This window comes from Phyllobates terribilis, unplaced genomic scaffold (genome assembly GCF_046119375.1).
Source record: "Phyllobates terribilis strain yellow unplaced genomic scaffold, ASM4611937v1 Scaffold_8__6_contigs__length_399053987, whole genome shotgun sequence".
Lineage (NCBI taxonomy): Eukaryota > Metazoa > Chordata > Amphibia > Anura > Dendrobatidae > Phyllobates > Phyllobates terribilis.
In genome coordinates this window covers 204,376,635-204,394,142 of record NW_027362768.1, presented here as the reverse complement: position 1 = coordinate 204,394,142, position 17,508 = coordinate 204,376,635, and the positions used below count along the sequence as shown (strand labels likewise).

Below are 17,508 nucleotides of genomic sequence, written 5' to 3'. Positions count from 1 at the left end.
CTATTAGTGATGAGCGAGCACTAAAATGCTCGGGTACTCGTAGCTCGGGTCGAGCACATTGGAATTCTTGGGTGTTCGACCCGAGCAACGAGCCCAATGTAAGTCTATGGGAAACTCCAGCATTTTTCCGGCGACTCCCCCCAGCGGTCTGCAGACGGCCTAAAAATTGCCCAAATCGATGAGAACAGTGCTCAAATGACATGGGAACAGCATGGGGAAGACCCCAGGAAGCATTTCTGACTCCCAGGTCACTGCTGTCAACAACGTTGTCAGAGTATTACGCCACTTTTACGGACTCACAATAAAACATACAAAAACTAATCCAAAATGAATTTTCCTGGGAAATATGTTAAGGAACATCCTTTCCATGACATGTACAATGTATATAAAGCAAAATAAATAACCAAAACCAAAAATACACCACCACACCTTGGGCTATGTTCACACGTAGCGTTTTTGATGCATTTTTGCACTTTTGAATTGCTTTCAACCAAGACAAATGCATTCACCGGGAAATGTCATTTTAACATTTTACAACCTTATCTGACCATGTGGTGTGTGACACATCATCAGACACATGCATACAGTGCTGAAAAGACATGGGAACAGCATGGGGAAGACCCCTGGAAGCATCTCTGACTCCCAGGTCACTGCCTAAAAGTGTGCCCATCATAAGTGATCCTTGGCGCATGCGAAGATGCCTCCCGCCATGCACCTGTCGTTGCAGACTTGCAACAATCACCGTCCACGTCCTTGTCCCACTGCAGCGTTCAGTTGTCCCTACCCCATTCCTTGGAATGCAAGCGCAAGTATACAGCTAGCCACCCACCCACAGGCTGCAATACTGTACTGCCAATTTTTTGACAGCTGCTTGCACTTGAAATGAGACCTTTTAGGCTTGTGGCGGTGGAAGCTTTTCATAACCTCATGCCGGCGGCGGTGAATGTGGCCAGGGACAGTACGGAACCAGCCCACAGATTTTTTTGCTGAGTTGTATTTCACCACAGCCATATTCTTTAGCTTGGTGAAAGGACTTGGGAAACCATATCTACCCAGCTGTCACTTCTCCCAGTCCTCTAAAGCTGCTTTCACTTGAAATGTGGCCTTTTAGGCTCGGGGAGGCGGAAGCTTTTCATAACCTCATGCCGGCGGCAGCCGGGTGTTCATACTCGGTCCCCAGCCGTCACTGTTTCTCCCGGTGTCGTCTCCGCCTTCCACAAGCACGGGTCCCACAACATTACCCGTGCCCTCCCCAGTGCACTTACTGGGAACGACCGCCTAACCACAAACACGTGGACAGGTGAATGTGGCCAGGAATGGTACGGAGCCAGTCCACAGCTTTTTTTGCTGACAGTTTTATTTAGCTCGGTGAAAGGACTGGCATAGAGGGAAACCGTATCTACCCTGGGTGTCATTTCTCCCAGGAAGTCCTCTAATGCAGCTTGCTGCAGAAGCAATGGCAGCCTGTTCAACATCAACTCGCACTTGTTGGTGGTGCTTTGACACACAAACATCTTTCTTTGCGCATTTAATTTCATGAATACAGAGTTGGACAATGGCCTGATCTGTAATGCGGTTTAAGAAATAACATGCATAAGCATGGCCGATCCACATTAAAAAAGCAGCCATAGAGTGTCCGGGAACCTTCCCCCACACTTTTCTTAGCCAGGGCTGCTTCTCGGCAGGGTTCGATGGGCCCACCAGAGAACCGGAGACTCCTCCAGCGGGCCCTGGCTTCTCCTTCAGGAGAGTTCATAGTGCTGAGGTGAGGCCATGATGATGATAGAGGCCACCATCTGCTTAGTTTTCTGTTACTTGGAATGCAAGTGCAAGTATGCAGCCAGCCACCCACCCACAGGCCGCAACACTAAACTGCCAGATTTCTGGGCAGCTGCTTGCACTTGAAATGTGGTCTTTTAGGCTTGTGTAGGTGGAAGCTTTTCATAACCTCATGCCGGCGGCGGCCGGGTGTCCATACTCTGTCCCCAGCCGCCACTGTTTCTCCCGGTGTCGTCTCCGCCTTCCACAAGCACGGGTCCCACAACATTACTCGTGCCCTCCCCAGTGCACTTACTGGGAAGGACCGCCTAACCACAAACACGTGGACAGGTGAATGTGGCCAGGGACGGTACAGAGCCAGTCCACAGCTTTTTTTGCTGAGTTGTATTTCACCACAGCCATATTCTTTAGCTCGGTGAAAGGACTGGCATAGAGGGAAACCGTATCTACTCCGGCTGTCATTTCTCCATCACCAGGTTCCGCCCATTGTCACACATGACCATGCCTGGCTGTATGTTCAGTGGTGAGAGACACAAGTCAGGCTGCTGTGTTACAGCTTTCAACAACTCTGCAGCGCTGGGCGGTTTGTCAATTAAGCATTAAGCATGTTATCTTCAGCACAGCCTGTTGCCGCTTGGCCAAGGCAGTGCTGCAGTGCTGTCAGCCTGTGACTGATGTAGTCATTTCGGAGATGGAGGAGGAGGTGCAGGAGCTGAACAATGTGATTACATTGAGGTTAAATTGGTGACGCTGTTTTTTATACTAAAGAAAGATCCTATTGTTTTGTGTGTTTTTTTACGTTATTTTTTAAGACAAATGCATTCACTGGGAAATGTCATTTTCACATTTTACAACCTTATCTGTCAATGTGGTGTGTGACACATCATCAGACACATCATGTTTCATTTATGATGGAGGGACTCTGAAAGTCATAAAGCCTATTTTTATAGGGACATCAGACAGCACTTACTATTCTTAAAAGGCCAGCAGTTGGCCCTCGCTATTGTTAGAGAGCCATCAGCTGGCTATGCTTTGTTGTTCCCATTATTAACAAGTGGGTCTCCTATACTGTTCTTGCGTATGCAGTGACTGCAAGGGCTGCCAAAATTTGGGAAAAACCCCACTAAGAATTTAAAGACACATAGAGCAGTGCCACAGTAACGGCAAATTCCCATTAGAAAGGAGAGAGTCTACCATAGTGTTGGCCTATGCAGTGATTGCAAGTGCTGCCAAAAATTGGGAGGCAATCCAATGCCCCTTGGAATAGACGTGGAGGAGGGCCTCATAAAAAAATGTTCCGATTAGAAAGGAGCGGACCTCCTATACTTGTAATGCCCATGCACTAAGTGTATGGGCTGACAAACATTTACCCCTGGGGGGTATACATGAACATACTGTATAACAAAATTTTTTTACGGGCATCATAAACACCCTTTAAAAAAATTATGTGGGTGTTGCATCACGGACCGCGGTCACCCTGGTGATATGGTGGTGGAGGATGAGGAGAAGGAGGACAAGAGCAAATAGCCAAAATCAGGAAGCGTATACCCATGTGTGGGTGTGAAAAGGTGCATGGGAATACACCTCCCAAGAAAAGACACTGTTTTTGAGTTTATGTTGCGCTGCTATCATTCGGTGGTGTTGAGAAGTCTGGCCCAATCCAGCCCTTGTTCATTTTTATAAGAGTCAGCCTCTCAGCATTTTCAGTTGACAGGCGGATGTGCTTATCAGTTATAATTCCACCAGTGCCACTAAAAACCCGCTCTGATAAAACGCTAGCGACAGGGCAGCCCAGGACCTCCAAGGCATAGAGAGCCAGTTCATTCCACGTATCCAGCTTGGCTACCCAATAATTATAAGGCACAGAGGAATCATGGAGGACGTTGGTACGGTCGGCAAGGTACTCCCTCAGCATCTTCCCAAACTTTGCACTCCTTGTGAGAGTACCCCGCGCCTCAGGGCCTGTGCGATGGGAGGGGCTGAGAAAACTCTCTCAGAACTTTGACAGTGTTCCTCTGCCTCTGCTGGATTGGAGTTGTGTCTCTCTCGCCTGTACTGCTTGGTTTTCCAATGAACTGTGACCTCTGCCACCAGCGTTTTCAGATAGGAATTTTGTTAATAGTTCCGCAACAAGGGCCTTCTGGTACAGCCCCATTTTTGTAGACCTGTCCGCCTCAGGAATAAGAGATATAAAGTTCTCCTTGTAGCGTGGCTCTAGAAGTGTCACCAGCCAGTAATCTGTAGTAGGATGAAGTAGGTGCCGGGAAAAAATCCGCGCTCCTCCGTAGTGAAGAAATTTGAAGAGAGATTGTATAGTTAAACAATCTTGTAGTTTATTGTTAAAAGCTACGATTACTACGCGTTTTGTGGACGTCCCGTCCACTTCCTCAGGTACATAGCTGATGTAGACCGATTTATCAAGCGGTCTTATATACATAAAACCACACGTGGAAAAAAAGCCCGCTGTTATTCTTGGCGCCAAGACCAGCAAACGGTTTACAGAGAAACAGTGAAATTATTTATAAATAGATTAAATGAAATTATTGATCGACTAATTACACTCTTATGCAAATAAAATGAAAACCATAGAACAAATAATTAAAATGATCTCTGAAATGTAATCATCCAAATGTATAATTGCATTTATATTAAAGCACATGGGATAAAACATTTGTAGCTGATTAAGGACCGCAGTGTATGCGATCCCAAAGTCCTGGCTCTTTTGTATCATGTGTGAAAGATCAGAGCATCCAGACCGCTCTGCCCGACCTCACACCTCGTCCAGACCGCTCTGCCCGACCTCACACCTCGTCCAGACCGCTCTGCCCGACCTCACACCTCGTCCAGACCGCTCTGCCCGACCTCACACCTCGTCCAGACCGCTCTGCCCGACCTCACACCTTGTCCAGACCGCTCTGCCCGACCCCACACCTTGTCCAGACCGCTCTGCCCGACCTCACACCTCGTCCAGACCGCTCTGCCCGACCTCACACTTCGTCCAGACCGCTCTGCCCGACCTCACACCTTGTCCAGACCGCTCTGCCCGACCCCACACCTTGTCCAGACCGCTCTGCCCGACCCCACACCTTGTCCAGACCGCTCTGCCCGACCTCACACCTCGTCCAGACCGCTCTGCCCGACCTCACACCTGTCAGCTGACAGGCAGAAAACCAAGAGCTGAAGTAATGGCAGAAGGTGCAAGCCTGCTACTAGTGTATTAGGTATGAGGTGTTTGTCAGTGAGGAAAGGGGGGGAAGGAGGGAGGACGGGTATGGAGAGATAACTGTGGACTTCAGAGGAGGGAGGACGGGCATGGAGAGATAACTGAGGACCTCAGAGGAGGGAGGATGGGCATGGAGAGATAACTGAGGACCTCAGAGGAGGGAGGACGGGCATGGAGAGATAACTGAGGACCTCAGAGGAGGGAGGACGGGCATGGAGAGATAACTGAGGACTTCAGAGGAGGGAGGACGGGCATGGAGAGATAACTGAGGACCTCAGAGGAGGGAGGATGGGCATGGAGAGATAACTGAGGACCTCAGAGGAGGGAGGACGGGCATGGAGAGATAACGGAGGACCTCAGAGGAGGGAGGACGGGCATGGAGAGATAACTGTGGACCTCAGAGGAGGGAGGACGGGCATGGAGAGATAACTGAGGACCTCAGAGGAGGGAGGACGGGCATGGAGAGATAACTGTGGACTTCAGAGGAGGGAGGACGGGCATGGAGAGATAACTGAGGACCTCAGAGGAGGGAGGACGGGCATGGAGAGATAACTGAGGACCTCAGAGGAGGGAGGACGGGCATGGAGAGATAACGGAGGACCTCAGAGGAGGGAGGATGGGCATGGAGAGATAACTGTGGACCTCAGAGGAGGGAGGACGGGCATGGAGAGATAACTGTGGACCTCAGAGGAGGGAGGACGGGCATGGAGAGATAACTGAGGACCTCAGAGGAGGGAGGACGGGCATGGAGAGATAACTGAGGACCTCAGAGGAGGGAGGACGGGCATGGAGAGATAACTGTGGACCTCAGAGGAGGGAGGACGGGCATGGAGAGATAACTGAGGACCTCAGAGGAGGGAGGACGGGCATGGAGAGATAACTGAGGACCTCAGAGGAGGGAGGACGGGCATGGAGAGATAACTGTGGACCTCAGAGGAGGGAGGACGAGCATGGAGAGATAACTGTGGACCTCAGAGGAGGGAGGACGGGCATGGAGAGATAACTGAGGACCTCAGAGGAGGGAGGACGGGCATGGAGAGATAACTGAGGACCTCAGAGGAGGGAGGACGGGCATGGAGAGATAACTGAGGACCTCAGAGGAGGGAGGACGGGCATGGAGAGATAACTGTGGACCTCAGAGGAGGGAGGACGGGCATGGAGAGATAACTGTGGACCTTAGAGGAGGGAGGACGGGCATGGAGAGATAACTGAGGACCTCAGAGGAGGGAGGACGGGCATGGAGAGATAACTGAGGACCTCAGAGGAGGGAGGATGAGCATGGAGAGATAACTGAGGACCACAAGTGTGTAAACTCCTGAAGGCTTGGTTTATTACCATGTATTGAAGATAAGAGCTTCCAGATCGCTGCGCTGGATCTCACACTTCGTCGGCTGACTGACAGAGGACAGGGGACTAGAGGAATAGAAGAAAATGCAAGCTAGTCTCCGTGTGACGTTCTAGTCTGCTAATGGTATATCATGTATGTTATCAGTAGCAGTGTAAATAAAAGGGGGCAGGTTGGAGGAAAGAGTGGGGGAATGAGGAGATGGCTGTGTGGCTGTAGAATGCTGAGATACTCCGGTCTTGTTATGTGCTATGGCATATGTATATAGATGTTAGTGTAGAAGACCTCGGGAAATGCATGGAAGGCAATGGTGTGCTGGATTACAAGGCTAGAAATCTTGCTGTTCTTGTATCATCAATATATATAATATATATGGCAGGAATATGGACGATAACGAATTTTGTGTTGTAGGAATTGTGGGGGTTTGAGCCATGTGTCAGAATACATTGGGAATAAAAAAGGGGGTGGGGTGGACACATGATATATAATTGAATTAGAAATGTATGTAATGGGTATATGTGATTACTGACCTCAAGATTCATATAAAAACCTCCGTGATTTCATTTAGTCCTTGTGGCTTCAAAGTGTTGAGTTTATACATCCAATAAATTTCTTTCCGATTTAGACATTGCACCCTATTAGGGGAGTCAGGCAAGACGTGTTCAATAGGTAAGATCTTAAGATCCCTGTGATCCGGCTTGTGTTGCAGGACCATATGTCGGGACAGCCCATGCTTCATGAATCCTGTGGTTATATTATGTCTATGTGAGTTGAGTCTATTATGTAGCGCCTGGGTGGTCCTGCCCACATATTGTTTAGGGCAACTACATTCAATAACGTATATCACCCTTTGGAAGTGCATTGAGGTGAAGTGTGCATTGCTGGAAAAGGAAGAAAAAAAAAAAAAAAAAACTCTTTAAATCTCTTAGTTTGCGAGTGTGAACGAGCTGCGTGTGTCCGGAGCGTAAGTGCGAACGAAAGTAAGTGTGTGACTTGTTTTTCAGTGACTTTGGATTCAGGGAGTTTGGAAGGGAGGACTTAGGACTGAATTGCTGACTGTATTTCATTCTTTCTTTACTTTACTTTTTACTTAATTAATCCACCTGACCTACTTATCTGATTCCCCCGTCCATACTTGATACTTAATTGATCCCCCGTCCATACTTAACTGATCCCCCGCCGATATCTAATTGATACACTTGCACATCCCTAATTGATCCCCGTCCATACACCTATATATAAATAATTGTGTTTTGTACTTTTATATATATACTGACTGTATCCCCATATTTAGAATGACGTCCATGTTGGCCGGAGCCGTGCAGTGTACATCTTGCGCAATGTATGCATTCCGTGAGCAACCGCTCGAGGATCCATACTGCTGCGAGAGATGTGAGCATATCGTGCACTTGGAAGCCCAAATTCTGGATCTAAGTGCTCAGATAGCGATACTGAGGAGCATCGACAACATGGAACGGAGTTTGCTGCCCACCGAACAGACTCAATGGGTCAATACTGGGGGTGGATCATAGAGGGGAAGTGCAGGCTGAACAGGCAGGGAGCTGGATAACAGTAAGGAGGGATAGAGGGAAGAAGTATAGGAAGGCTGGTTCAGAACCGGCATTATTGGAGCACGACAGATCCTCTGACCGCCGGGGGAGTGTATGCTTCAGTAATGAGGGGGAGGGGGGAAGTGTAGGGCAGGCAAGACAGGTTCTGGTAGTGGGTGACTCTATTATTAGGGGGACAGACAGGGCAATCTGTCACAAAGACCGGGATCGCCGAACGGTGTGCTGCCTCCCTGGCGCTCGAGTCCGGCACATCGCGGATCGGGTTGACAGGTTACTGGGTGGGGCTGGCGAAGACCCAGCGGTCATGGTCCACATCGGCACCAATGACAAAGTGAGTGGTAGATGGAGGGTCCTTAAAAATGATTTCAGGGACCTAGGTAGGAAGCTTAGGGCAAGGACCTCCAAGGTAGTTTTCTCAGAAATACTACCAATCCCGCGAGCCACACAGGAGCGCCAACGGGAAGGTAGGGAGGTGAATAAGTGGCTAAAGAGTTGGTGCAAGGCAGAAGGGTTTGGGTTCATGGAGAACTGGGCCGACTTCGCGGTCGGCTACAGGCTCTACCGTAGGGACGGGCTGCACCTCAATGGGGAGGGTGCAGTGGTGCTGGGGAAGAAGATGGCTAATAGGTTGGAGGAGTTTTTAAACTAGAGACGGGGGGGGGGGAACCAAGGAAATAGGTGGGATGTGAGGCAAGCAAGGAGGAAGGGGAGAAGTGAATATAATGAGGGTGGAGAGGGGGGTGGGGATAGTACAGTTAGATCGTTAGAGAAGAATAGGATGCTAAATAACCCCAAAGTTTTATCTTGCATGCTGACCAACGCAAGAATCCTGACCAATAAGGCGGATGAGCTGCAGGCGCTTATATCGGAGGAGAGGTATGACATCGTAGGTATAACAGAGACTTGGCTAGACGATAGCTACGACTGGGCGGTAAATTTATTAGATTATAGTTTATTTAGAAGGGACCGGAAACAGGGGAAAGGCGGAGGAGTCTGCTTATATGTAAAGTCATGTCTAAAACCCAGACTAAGGGAAGATATAGGAGAGGGAGAAGAGGGGGTCGAGTCCATGTGGGTAGAGATAGAGGGAACTAAAAATAATAATAAAATATTACTGGGGGTCTGCTATAAGCCACCCAATATAACAGAGGAGAATGAGAATCTGCTATTAGGACAAATAGACAAAGTAGCAAAACATAATGAAGTGATTGTAATGGGGGATTTCAACTACCCGGATATTGACTGGGAAACAGAAACCTGTAGATCTCAGAAAGGAAAAAGGTTCTTGACAAATATCAAGGATAATTATCTCTCCCAACTAGTGCAGGAACCAACGAGAGGGAAGGCCGTGTTGGACTTAATATTGACTAATAGGCCTGATAGAATAACTGAGGTACAGATAGGGGGGCACCTAGGTAATAGCGATCATAATATTATCGACTTCAAAATGCCCTTCAGTAGGGTTATCAATAAGGGAACAACAAAAACATCAAACTTTAGGAGGGCGAAGTTTGATCAGCTGAAAGAAAGCCTTCAACTTATTGACTGGGACAAAGTTCTTAATCAAAGGAATACGAATAGTAAATGGGAAACGTTCAAAAGAATTCTGAATACTCAGTGCGAGAGGTATATACCGTATGGGAATAAAAGGGCCAGAAATAAGAGGAAACCAATATGGTTGAATAAGAACGTAAAAGGGGCGTTAAATAGCAAAAAAGAGGCATTCAAGAGATTAAAACAGGAAAACAGTAAGGAGGCACTAATGTGTTACAAGGAAAAAACGAGAACCTGTAAAAAACAAATAAAAATAGCGAAGGAGGAAACAGAGAGACGTATTGCTAGGGAAAGTAGATCAAATCCCAAACTGTTCTTTACGTATATAAATAGTAAAAGGATTAAATCGGATAATATTGGACTGATAAAAAGTGAGGAAGGCAAAATCATAGAGAAAGATGAGGATAAAGCTAATCTATTAAATCATTTTTTTTCGACAACTTTCACAAAGGAAATCGAACTAACAGGAGAAATGAGAAGTGACAAGCTTAATCCTCCACTAAGTATGACAAATCTAACCCAAGCTGGGGTACAGAAACGCCTCAGTAACATTAAAATAAACAAATCACCAGGACCTGATGGCATACACCCACGGGTACTAAGGGAACTAAGTAATGTGATAGATAGACCGTTATATCTTATATTTAAGGACTCTGTTGAGACTGGGTCTGTGCCACTTGATTGGCGACAGGCGAATGTAGTGCCAATATTCAAAAAGGGAGCAAAAAGTAACACCGGAAACTATCGGCCGGTGAGTCTGACGTCCGTTGTGGGCAAAATTTTTGAAAGCTTCATTAAAGAGGCAATTACGGAGCATCTTGATGCTAATAATCTATTAACCCCGAACCAAAATGGATTCATGAGGAATCGCTACTGCCAAACAAAGCTGATTGACTTCTACGAGGAGGTTAGCTCTCGAGTAGATCAGGGGGAACCAGTGGATGTCGTGTATCTCGACTTCTCAGAAGCGTTCGATAGTGTAGCACCCCGAGGACTCGGCTGCTACAGGGGTATTGCACCTCAAACCAGAGGTGTGGTATTCCACTCCCGGGTAAGGAAGGAGTGTGGGACCGAGCTCAGTAGCTGCATGCACTACACTCATCCCATTTCCGGGGGACAGAACAACGGTACTCCCACCAAGTAGATGTGCAGGTACGACAGCTTCTGTCCCTGGCTGGAGTGGGAGGGGGGGAGGAACATCCCAGTAGTGTAGGAGCAGACAGGGGAGGGACTCTGGGCATAGGAGGAGCCCATTGGTTGCATTGTCACCTGGGCTCGGGTGTCAGAGGGAGTATAAAAGGTGGGCACCATCTTAAGACAGGGTCTGTCTGTTCTGAGGGAGAGTTCAGCCAGAGAGGGCTGACAGGGAGCTGTGGCTCCAGCTGGGCCCAGCTCCAGGGCCAGGCCTGAAGCGCAGAGAAAGAGGAAGAAGAGGAAAAACCCAGTGAAAGGCCCAGAGACACAAGCAGAGGGAACCCTGAGATCCCACAAGTGAACTAAGACGGGTGAAGGGTTGGCAGAAGAGGGTACCGGATCCCAAACTGGTAGAGGCAAAACATCCTTAGCCAGGAACCGGAGGTCGTGGACAAGTTTTGGCGCGACCCCTCACCATATCCACCAGGAAGGCAAACCACGCATAGGGTCAGGGAAGCCGGGAAAGGTTTCGCCACCAAAAGACCCGAGGGAGCTGGACAAAGGTGGGTCCCTGGTGAGGACGGCCCGTAGGAAGGAATAGAGGGGAGCTCGGGACCACGCTCTAGAACTGCCTGGGGGTTGGCCGAGTCCCGCACCTGGTGGACGCAGCACGGCTCGGGTGGTCACCGCTGGCCGAAGTGACCGGAGCAACACCTGTGAGTAAAAGCCTTGAAACTGCACCACACGTCTCTGAGCTTCCTTGCTGCACCATCACTACCACTATCATCCACATCTGCTGCCCTGAGGTCATACCCCTCCCGTTGGGGGTTATACCATCCACGCTGCACATCCGTACCACCGGCCTCAGCGGACTGTCCTGCAGCGGCGGCTTCATAGCCGCATTCAACGGGTGGCGTAGTCGAACATTCTAACATCTACTGCTAAAGACTGCCGCTCAGTTTGACTCCCTGGGCACGGACCGGGTCACCGCCACGAGACTACTACCCCCATCTGATCCGGCTCCGGGTAAGCCCCCGTGCGCGCGATGCTGCACGACACAGGCCCAGGGGCGCGTCAATAGCGTGCCACATAATAGGTTGGTATACAAAATGAGAATGATGGGGCTGGGGGAAAATGTCTGCAAGTGGGTAGCTAACTGGCTAAAGGATAGAAGGCAGAGGGTGGTTATAAATGGAATATACTCAGATTGGGTAAGCGTCACTAGTGGGGTACCACAGGGGTCTGTACTAGGCCCAATGTTATTTAATATCTTTATTAACGACATAGTCAACGGGATAAATAGTAAAATATCAATATTTGCAGATGACACAAAGTTATGTAAAACAATTAATACAAAAGAGGACAGTGCAGACCTACAGAGGGATTTGGATAAGCTGGGTAGGTCGAGCATTAAATGGCAAATGAGGTTTAACGAGGAGAAATGTAAGGTCATACATATGGGAAGGAAAAATGTAAGTCACCAGTACTCACTGAATGGGAAATCATTGGGGAATTCAGAGATGGAGAAGGACTTGGGCATCTTGATTGATAGCAAACTAAATTGGAGTGCCCAAAGTCAGGCGGCTGCTGTAAGGGCAAACAGGGTAATGGGATGTATCAGAAGAGGTATAGCTGCAAAGGAGGAGAACATTGTTCTTCCACTGTACAAAGCACTGGTCAGACCACACTTGGAATACTGTGCTCAGTTATGGGCCCCAATATATAGAAAGGATAGAAATGAGCTTGAAAAGGTACAAAGGAGGGCAACAAAATTAATAAAGGGAATAGAGAGACTGCAATACCCAGAGAGGTTGGCAAAACTAGGACTATTCAGCCTGGAAAAGAGAAGGTTGAGGGGGGACATAATAAATGTGTACAAATATGTTAGGGGACAGTATAGAGACCTTGCCCGGGATTTGTTCAAAAGGAGGAATATTATGGTAACAAGAGGGCATTCACTAAGACTGGAAGAGAAAAGGTTTCAGCACCAGCATAGGAAGGGGTTCTTTACGGTAAGAGCAGTGAGAATATGGAATTCACTGAGTGAGGAGACGGTAATGTCGGATTCACTACACCAGTTCAAGCGGGGACTGGATGCATTTCTAGATACCAGGCAGATTTCAGCATATACTTAAAAATAGAATAAAATAGTAGGTTGATACAGGGATTTATTCTGACTGCTGGTTTCAGAGTCGGGAGGGAATTTTTCCTCAGGTGAAGATTGGCTAAATCATTTGGGGTTTTTGCCTCCTCTGGATCAACTTTAGCAATTACAGAACTAACAGGTCGAACTTGATGGACGCAAGTCTTTATTCGGCTTTACTAACTATGTTACTATGTTACTATGTTACATAATCTGTTTCACATGACATGGGATATGACATTTTTAAATTTTCACCAGTGGCCACCGAAGTGAAATTATCAGTGGAATGTATCATGGAGTTACAGCACCTGCAGCTCTTCTTGCCACATTTAGTAACTAAGTGTTTTCTTCCATCTACCACAATATTTGGTTCCTGCCTACGTAATTTACTCGGAGCCAATATATTTCTTAATGTAGGTGCTCTCCTGAATATTATGGAGGGATTTCTCGGTAAGACCTGATTTAATAAACGGTCATTTTGAAGAATTTCTCTGATTTCCCTATGTTGTTGATTATATATATATATATATATATATATATATATATATATATATATATATATATATATATATATATATATATATATATATATATATATATATATATATATATATATATATATATATATATATATATATATATAGTTTCGTTACGGCTCAAATTGTTATTTCTAAATGGCAGTGGTGCCGCAATTATTTCTTTGAGATCTTGCAGGGTAGTGTCAAAGAAATAATAATTGCGGCACCACTGCCATTTAGAAATAACAATTTGAGCCGTAACGAAATTACTGCACTAAATAATCTAAGAAACAATAAAAATATAGTTCTTAGATCGGCAGATAAGGGGGGGGGTATAGTCATTCAAGACTACAATGTATATGTGGAGGAAGCACATAGGATACTAAGTGACAATAATTATTACAGAGAAGTTTTTTCCAATCCACTCTTAAACATGATTCCCACATATAAGAAACTTATCTCCAAAGCACGGGATGAGAACATTTTAAATGATAATGAAAGGAAATTCCTGACTATTCAGAGTCCATGCATGCCATTTTTTTATCATCTCCCTAAAATACACAAGGATGCCGGAAACCCTCCTGGGAGACCCATTATATCGGGGATAGGCTCCCTTACGTCCAATTTGGCTCAATACTTGGATGTGCTTTTACAACCCCACGTTAGAAACCTTAAAAGCTATCTCCAGGATTCTGCACACCTTATCAAATTAGTTCAAACCATCAGATGGGAAAAATCATGTCTTTTTAAGCCTGGATGTATCTCCTTTATATACTAACATTGACATGGATATTGGTCTGTTGTGCGTGGAATACATCATTTCCAGAGATACTTGCCTTTCCTCCAACCAAAGATCCTTTATTTTAGCAGGGCTCACTTTTATCTTGAAAAATAATTATTTTAATTTTCTGAAAAAAACTTACCATCAGATTAAGGGAGTGGCAATGGGCTCTAAAGTAGCACCGACCTTCGCCAACATTTTTATGGGATTGTTTGAGCAAGTTTTTATCCTCCAGGGGATTTTTAACAAGGGGATCATCTTTTATAGAAAATATATAGATGATCTAATCTTCATCATTGACAGGAAAATTATAGACCCCACTACGTTTTTCTGCTTTCTCAACAATAACAATTGGGGTATTTCTTTTAATAAGGATAGTGGTGAAGAATCCATTCATTTTCTGGATCTTGTTTTATATGTAAAGGATGACAGAATTTTCACTAAAACTTATTTTAAATCAGTGGATACCAATAGTTACATCCATTTTTTCAGTGGACATTATAAAAAATGGCTTACTAATATTCCGCACAATCAATTCCAAAGAATCTGTAGAAACTGTACCACTGAAATAGATTATGACGAACAATCAGAAGTTCTGAAACAGAGATTTATACAGCAGAAATATCCCAAAGATTTGGTATTCAATTCATTCAAACAGGTGAAGGGAAAAAATAATCAAAGTTCATTACTGAGGGAACCAGCACGAAAAAAGAATGAGAATTTTCAGCATGAACTAAAATTCATCACCACAAATAATCAACAACATAGGGAAATCAGAGAAATTCTTCAAAATGACCGTTTATTAAATCAGGTCTTACCGAGAAATCCCTCCATAATATTCAGGAGAGCACCTACATTAAGAAATATATTGGCTCCGAGTAAATTACGTAGGCAGGAACCAAATATTGTGGTAGATGGAAGAAAACACTTAGTTACTAAATGTGGCAAGAAGAGCTGCAGGTGCTGTAACTCCATGATACATTCCACTGATAATTTCACTTCGGTGGCCACTGGTGAAAATTTCAAAATGTCATATCCCATGTCATGTGAAACAGATTATGTGATATACGTTATTGAATGTAGTTGCCCTAAACAATATGTGGGCAGGACCACCCAGGCACTACATAATAGACTCAACTCACATAGACATAATATAACCACAGGATTCATGAAGCATGGGCTGTCCCGACATATGGTCCTGCAACACAAGCCGGATCACAGGGATCTTAAGATCTTACCTATTGAACACGTCTTGCCTGACTCCCCTAATAGGGTGCAATGTCTAAATCAGGAAGAAATTTATTGGATGTATAAACTCAACACTTTGAAGCCACAAGGACTAAATGAAATCACTTAGGTTTCTATATGAATCTTGAGGTCAGTTATCACATATATCCATTACATACATTTCTAATTCAATTATATATCATGTGTCCACCCCACCCCCTTTTTTATTCCCAATGTATTCTGACACATGGCTCAAACCCCACAATTCCTACAACACAAAATTCGTTATCATCCATATTCCTGCCATATATATTATATATATTGATGATACAAGAACAGCAAGATTTCTAGCCTTGTAATCCAGCACACCATTGCCTTCCATGCATTTCCCGAGGTCTTCTACACTAACATCTATATACATATGCCACAGCACATAATAAGAATTAAGTATCTCAGCATTCTACAGTCACACAGCCATCTCCTCATTCCCCCACTCTTTCCTCCAACCTGCCCCCTTCTATTTACACTGCTACTGATAACATACATAATATACCATTAGCAGACTAGAACGTCACACGGAGACTAGCTTGCATTTTCTTCTATTCCTCTAGTCCCCTGTCCTCTGTCAGTCAGCCGACGAAGTGTGAGATCCAGCGCAGCGATCTGGAAGCTCTTATCTTCAATACATGGTAATAAACCAAGCCTTCAGGAGTTTACACACTTGAGGTCCTCAGTTATCTCTCCATGCCCGTCCTCCCTCCTCTGAGGTCCTCAGTTATCTCTCCATGCTCGTCCTCCCTCCTCTGAGGTCCACAGTTATCTCTCCATGCCCGTCCTCCCTCCTCTGAGGTCCTCAGTTATCTCTCCATGCCCGTCCTCCCTCCTCTGAGGTCCTCAGTTATCTCTCCATGCCCGTCCTCCCTCCTCTGAGGTCCACAGTTATCTCTCCATACCCGTCCTCCCTCCTCTGAGGTCCTCAGTTATCTCTCCATGCCCGTCCTCCCTCCTCTGAAGTCCACAGTTATCTCTCCATGCCCGTCCTCCCTCCTCTGAGGTCCTCAGTTATCTCTCCATGCCCGTCCTCCCTCCTCTGAGGTCCTCAGTTATCTCTCCATGCTCGTCCTCCCTCCTCTGAGGTCCACAGTTATCTCTCCATGCCCGTCCTCCCTCCTCTGAGGTCCACAGTTATCTCTCCATGCCCGTCCTCCCTCCTCTGAGGTCCTCAGTTATCTCTCCATGCCCGTCCTCCCTCCTCTGAGGTCCTCAGTTATCTCTCCATGCCCGTCCTCCCTCCTCTGAGGTCCTCAGTTATCTCTCCATGCCCGTCCTCCCTCCTCTGAGGTCCTCAGTTATCTCTCCATGCCCGTCCTCCCTCCTCTGAGGTCCTCAGTTATCTCTCCATGCCCGTCCTCCCTCCTCTGAGGTCCTCAGTTATCTCTCCATGCTCGTCCTCCCTCCTCTGAGGTCCTCAGTTACATAGTTACATAGTTACATAGTTACATAGTTTATAAGGCCGAAAAAAGACAAGCGTCCATCCAGTTCAGCCTATTTCTTGTGCACTGCAGCTATTCCGCAGCGTTGATCCAGGGGAACGCAAAAAAAACAAAAATAAAACAAAAAAAAAAACCATGCGGTATAGGCCAATTGACATCATTGAGGAAAAAATTCACTTCCCGACACCAATCTGGATTAATTAACTATCACTAAGCATAAGATGTAATTTTATTGTTCTCAAGAAAGGCGTCCAGGCCTCTCTTGAACTCATTAAGTGAGTTGGACATCACCACTTCCTCTCCCAGAGAGTTCCAGAGTCTCACGGCTCTGACCGTAAAGAATCCCCTTCTATGCTGGTGCAGGAACCTCCTTTCCTCCAGACGCATAGTGTGCCCCCTCGTCTTTGTCACCATCCTTGGTATAAACAGGTCATGGGAGATATCTCTGTACTGCCCCCTGATGTATTTATACATGTTTATGAGGTCTCCCCTAAGCCTTCTCTTTTCCAACATAAATAGGCCTAATTTTGACAACCTCTCTGGGTATTCTAGTCCCTCCATTCCCTTTATTACCTTAGTCGCCCTCCTTTGTACCCTCTCTAGCTCCAATATGTCTTTCCTGAGCACCGGAGCCCAGAACTGTGCACAATATTCTAAGTGCGGCCTTACCAGCGCTTTATACAGAGGAAGAGCAATGTTCTCATCATATGCCCCTATTCCTCTTCTGATGCATGCCATGA

General features: G+C 46.2%; 1 protein-coding gene across 3 annotated transcripts in view; it reads left to right on the top strand.

The window, feature by feature from the left end:
- LOC141157138 (vitamin D3 hydroxylase-associated protein-like) overlaps positions 1-17,508 on the top strand; it is a 320,295-nt gene that overhangs the window by 119,595 nt on the left and 183,192 nt on the right. The window lies entirely within an intron of this gene.